Here is a 6,485-nt window from a genome sequence, read left to right as displayed (position 1 = left end):
TTCTGCAAATCTAGTAATGATTTTTCTCACAAATTTGATCTTTCCGAAGAAAGATCTCATCTCTTTTTTACTACCGAGCAATTGTATTTTTAATAATGCTTCTACCCGATCTGGGTCTATAGAGATCCCCCTCTCAGAAATTACATGGCCAAGTAGCTTTCCTTCAGCCACTCCAAACACACATTTCTTGGGATTAAGGGAAATCCCATATCTTCTACACCTCTCTAACACCTTTATGAGGTGGTCTGGGTGATCTTCTCTGATCTTAGAAAATATCGTCAAATCATCCATATAAATAATAATGCATTTTCCAATCAGTTCTTTGAATGCTGTGTCCATCACCCATTGGAAGGTTGCCCCATCATTAATTAATCCAAATGGCATTCTTTTATACGCATATGTTCCCCACTTCATTGTAAATGTCATCTTCATACGATCTTCATAATTTACCAACACCTGGTTATATCTTGAATAACCATCTAAAAATGACATCATTTGTGAACCATTCACAATTTGTAATACTTCATCCAAAGAAGGGAGTGGATAATTATCTTTCTCAGAAGCTTTGTTGAGATTGCAAAAATCCACGCAAAGCCATATTTCTCCATTCTTTTTCCGTACTAGTACCAAATTAGCAACCCAAGTAGAATGTCATACTGGAAAAATTATCTTAGCGGAAAGTAACTTTTGCACTTCCTTGAAGATCAAAGGTTCTATCAGTGCATTGACCGGACATTGTTTTTGCCTAAAGGGTTTTATGTTAGGCTTTAGGGGAATCACATGGGTGATAATCGTTGTATCGAATGTCTTTAAATCTTCATACCCCCATGCTATTACATTGATGAATTCTTTCAAGATCTGTATCAGCTTTTCTCTTTCGCCTTGAGTGCAAATCTTCCCAATATAAACAATTTTCTCTTGTCCTTCAGGACCAATATTATGAGGCTCGTATTTTATAGCATCCAAGTTGATTGTTAATCTCTCTTTTACTCTCCCGTCTGAATTGAAAAGTCTCTCCAAGGTGACCATCCCTTCAGGAATAACATTGGTTGGCAAATCCAAAATATCCACTTTATCTTTGTTATTGAAATCATCCGATTTATCTTCCTCATCAATAATTTGATCTTCAAAAGCCCCCAAATTAGTGAGAAAAGCTAAGATATGGGCATCATCTAGGAAAACTTGGAAATGTTTAATATTATTAGGCACTACAGGTGTAGATATTAATTCCACCGAAAACTTCTTTAAAGGGGATTGGCTTACTGGTTCTAATGTACTAGCAGCTACAGCCAGCGCATTGGGTATTCCATTTACTTTCCTAGGTACCAGTTGAATGTCAAAAGCCTCGAAATCTTCAATCAGATCCCACACTCTATTCTGATATGCCACTAACCTCTTGTCATGGCACGCGTATTGGCTTCACACTTGTTAAAACACCAACTCTGAATCTCCTTGCACCTTTAAACACTTTGCTCCTTTCTTATGAGTGAAAAGTAATCCTCTAATTAAAGCTTCATACTTCATTACGTTATTAGTACAAGGGAATTGAAGTCGGTAAGAAGCTAAAAGGGTTTTCCCTTTTGGGTTGGTTAACTCTACGCTTGCTCTGTTGCCTTGTTTGGATCTTGACCCATCAAACTTTAAAAACCATATTTCATCTTTTGGTTTCTTCATATTTTTCACCTTTGGGTCAATGCTGAGGTTAATGCTCAAAGAGGATTATTGCTCCTCAAGCTCAAGACTTTGTGACAATTGAGTTTGTTCAATCCCTGGTTGTATAAACACTTCAATTGTATTCGAAACAACCTCCTGTTCAGATTGAGGTTGAAATTTGGATTGTGTTTCTTCCTTCTTAAGCTCCAAAGGAACATCTCCCTCTTCATTTTTAACAACCTTAACTGCAAGAACTTCATGGTTGTATTCTTTAGGTAAGGTAATCTTGTCTATGGGCTTGATTGTCTGGGACTCTAATTCGACACCTTGAACTTCCCCCATATTGTTGGTATGATCATCTTCTTCGAACGGGACCAGATTCATCAACTTTGTGATCTCATTCTGACATGGGATACATGAAACTTTTGAGTGTTCCTCATGGTGTATCTGACACCACTTCGATAGCAACAACTCTTGTATCTTCATAGTATTTCCTAATACGCACATTCCTTGTTGTACTGCTATAACGAACTCTTTCACCCGCCCTCTATATGTGGTCTTGTCGGTTTGAGATGGTTGAAGCGGGGTTGGTGCAGAAAAAGTAAGAATCTCATTGACTCTGTAAACCCCTGGGCTTACCTCAACAAATGCCACTTCATTAAGAGCACCATAATCCATGACCAATTTCTTCAATTTAGGCTCACTATCAATTCGGATCTGGTTGCTCACCCCTTTCCAAGGAAGCTATAAATATGTAAAACAAGTTGAGAAATATCCTCCCAATGTCTTTGACCAATCTCTACTCAGAAGCATCCCATATACTTCTGGAATATCCACCACTTGAATGTCAATATAACAAGATATTCGAGGATCAATGCCTAATTGGATATATACATCTTTCAATTCTCCAATGACATTAACCTCTGTTTTGTCTAATTGTACTACCTTACTATTTGCATGTACTAGTTGCAGTCCAAGTTGTTGGCATATAGAGTAAGGCATCACGTTTCCTAAAGCTCCTAAGTCCACCAAACAGTTATGTAAATTCTTCCCACATATCTTCAAACTTAGTAAAAATGGTGGATTTTCTATTGCATCATTACTAACATTATCGTTAACTTCATTAAAATCTGCCATCTTAACCTCATTACTCTGTGATTCTAACATCTCCAACTTCCTGAGGAGAGCCTTCTTCTGTTCGGGGCAATATCTCAATACTTCCATCAAGGAAATAGTAGTGGCAGTCCTTTCCATCTCTTTAGTAACATAAAATGATCCTTTTAGAACATAATCTTGCCCTTGCACTTGCTTAGGGTGTGTTCCTTGGAAATCTTGAGGTGGACGAGGATTGTTGCTCGCATTAGCGTCCGGAGGTACAAACCCGCCCATTGGGGGAGGTGGCTCTATTAACGGAGCCTTGCCTTGACTTCTAAGATTATAATTGTTCTTGGTCTGAAAGGTCTGAGCATTGTATATGCATGGTTCACCATCAGCTTCAGCCTAAAACTCTTTACACAGGAAAGTATCAACCAACATGGCAGTATTAACCTTATCTGGTTCATCATTGGAACAATCTTTGGGCTGAGAGTCATCTTGAGCAATTCTTATGATTTTCTCAAATTGTGCACAATTAACCTCAGAATGGGAAGCCATGTCATGCAACCTGCACCAATTTGTTATTAGATTCATATCAGCAAGGTTAACACTTTGTGTGTGGTTTGGGTTATCCCATGAATCCAGGTGGTCATGGTTCACCCCACCATTATTTGGACCCATATTCCACTACCTATTATAAGGTTTATTATTGTACCTTTGATTTTGGTTCTGGTTATTGTAGTTTCGCTGATTATTATATGATTGAGATTGATTATACCCTCCTGGTGGATTCATCTTTAGCTGGCTCAAGTTTGAAGTAACCTGCGAGATCATTTTCTTCAAGGCCTCTACTTCACCAGATATATGGGATCCTTGATTCTCAGGTGCCGTAGTTGGAAGTTGGTTTGTAGAATGCATATTGTCAAATTGTTGATTTCCAGCTTGCGGCTGACCAGTGTACTGCGTTTGAGTGGGAATGTTATTGGTACCATTTTGCCAGGTCGATGCTTGAGCTACGAATTGTTGACTTGCCTATGGTTGGGGTGCATAAATTGGCACGGGGTTCATTGTTGGGGCAACGACAGGTAGAGATGAGGGTATACCTGGGAGTTGATTGTAATTTCCTTGATTCACCCCTGTGGGTAAATTATATCTGATCCCTCCTGGGGTTTGATTCAACTCCTAGTTCATGCTAATTGCTAATGTGAAGACTTTCGCTAAGGTATCCCTTTGATCTTGAGGAACACTCTTTTTAATGAACATAGCAGTCCAAGGGTCAATAGCTCTCAGATATGAGTCGATGGCCACATTAGGTGCTACCTAGTAAGGGGCTTGAAGCCTCTTGAATGCCCTTTGGAAGTTAGTATTAAAAGTCATTAATGGCTCATTTGGCAATTTCTTAAGAGAAGCAAACTGATGGTATAATGACCTGGGGTCTACATACACTCGGAATTGATCAATGAAGGCCTTCTCCAAAAGATCCCAACCTGTGATGGAGTTTGCAGGTAGGGTTAAGTACCAATTGTATTCATTCTCCCCAAGTGAATATGGGAAGAGTCTACATACTACATCTTGGTGCTCAATATGATTACGAACAACCACATCTTTGAATGCTTTAGTATGTTCATCAGCCGTTCATCCGCCTAGATAGTAAAATTTGCTGCAAAATTTGTCAGGGTTTCTAGGTAGGTCATGTATACCCCCTGGTATGGTTCCTAGTGGTGTAGTGTCTTGGTTGAAGTAAGCCATCGAAGGTAATAATGGTGAACATTGAGTTACAAAAGGTGCAGTGATAGACTGAGGACTAGGGATCAATTGGTCTCTTACATTGGGTATGGATGACTGTATTGGTGAGGATGTTGAGGGTTGTTTCTTAGCTTTGTTCTTCTTCCTCCTAGTGGCAGGTCCTAATTCAACTAAGTTAGACGATGAAGAACCACTCCTCAGGACTCAGTGGAATCTCTCAGGAGAAAAAGATGATATATGATCCAGCTTAGTACCTCAATTACCTGAAAATACCAAATGTGGTTTACCTACGAGGGGTTTAGTCTAGGCCCTCCTTCTAGCACCAGTTTCTGTTGATGAGCGTTTTCACACACCCACCAACAGTCAGGTAGATTATGCAAACACTCACCACCTCTCCTGAAAAGTAATGGGTTCGGAAGAACTCACTACCCCAAGGTCTCTGTAGTCGGGTCTCGGCGGTGATGGATAACTCAATGGCTGATATGGTTATACCTGTAAAGGGGCCTGCTGGTTAGAACTAAATCTCATTGGTTTACGAACAATTGCACTTCCTTTTTTTGTGTATTTTATGATTTAAGACTCTCTGGGGAAATAAAATGCGAAGCATAAGGGAAACAAGAAAATAACAATAAAGATCAATACAATGACAACTCAATAAACTATTCAATTAGTTCCCTGCAATTTGAGCAATTATCAAATATTATCCAAGTTAGAATTCAACAACGGACTTCCATAAAACTTGCAAAATCATCAATTTCACAAATCTGTGGACATAGAATCATCAACAATATGGCCTATCACAATAATTCCCATACACCACTGATGTGCGCAATATGGCTCATATCATAATAGACAAAAAGATTACCATGTTGCTAACTCAAAATAATAGATGTTACCAATTACACAGAACAATTTGGTAGAATATAGATGTAAATCAGGCAATCTACAAGCTGCCTTTCATATTAATCTCCATGAATGTATAGCAAAAATAACTCAAACTTCTTAACAATCTGCAAAAGTCTGTAAAAATCTCTAAGTGGGCCACAAATCATCAATTTGGGGACCCCTACAAATGAATTCAACTTCTCAATTTATAGAAGTTTTTCACCCTATTATTTAGGAAATAACTCTACCCTAAATTAAGAACTAAAATTATGAGTCGCAGTTAACTTGCAAGTTCTGCCTGGACACTCCACTTAACAACTACAAAGTGGACGCTGCATGAGCACTACGAAGACCATGCTGGGTGAGCCACATTTTCGTAACCATGTAGGATTTTCAAAATTTGAACTTTGAGTAAGAAGAGCAGTTTTAAAATCAAGAAAAAACTTTGCTATCTTTAGCAATTGTGTGCCTAGTTTTTTTTATTTCTTGGTAAATGCCTTATAATTTTCAATTACGCATGCAACTGCTTGGATTGGTAGATTGGCTACATGCTTAATTCTAAATTTATACTTCTTCAAAGTCTCCTCTGCATGTACTCCTTGTTCCTCTAACTCATTTACTATATCCGCGATCCCCTGACACTAAGTGATTAGCTGTGTGTATCTATCCATAAGGGCGATATTGAACTGGGCAACAAGTCCTAAGTTTTGTGCTTCATATGCATCCCATTGATTCAAAACTTGTTGCTGGTCCATTATTCTAGTATTAGCCATTCCAAGGCCAAAAGGCCCTAGTATATTCATTAAAAAATCTTCATATGACAAAATCTCTCTGAGAAGAGGGTCCCGAATATTAGTCATCTCCTTGACATACTGCTGATACATCTCTACTTTCAGCTCCAAAATGTATATGTAGGACTATAAGTTCTCACAACTATCTCCTCCTAAGAGGTCTTCTTTTATTATTAGCTCTTCTCCTAACTATAGTATCCTTTTCAAAATTCAGAGCTGTTTATTAAAGGTGTTCTCCTTCCATTCCCAGTGTGTGGAACAGGTTGCCAAAGCTCCACCTGTTTGTACCGCTTTACAGTATATTTCCATTGTGTC

This window comes from Cryptomeria japonica, chromosome 6 (genome assembly GCF_030272615.1).
Source record: "Cryptomeria japonica chromosome 6, Sugi_1.0, whole genome shotgun sequence".
NCBI lineage: Eukaryota > Viridiplantae > Streptophyta > Pinopsida > Cupressales > Cupressaceae > Cryptomeria > Cryptomeria japonica.
Note: the sequence above shows the minus strand (reverse complement) of the source record.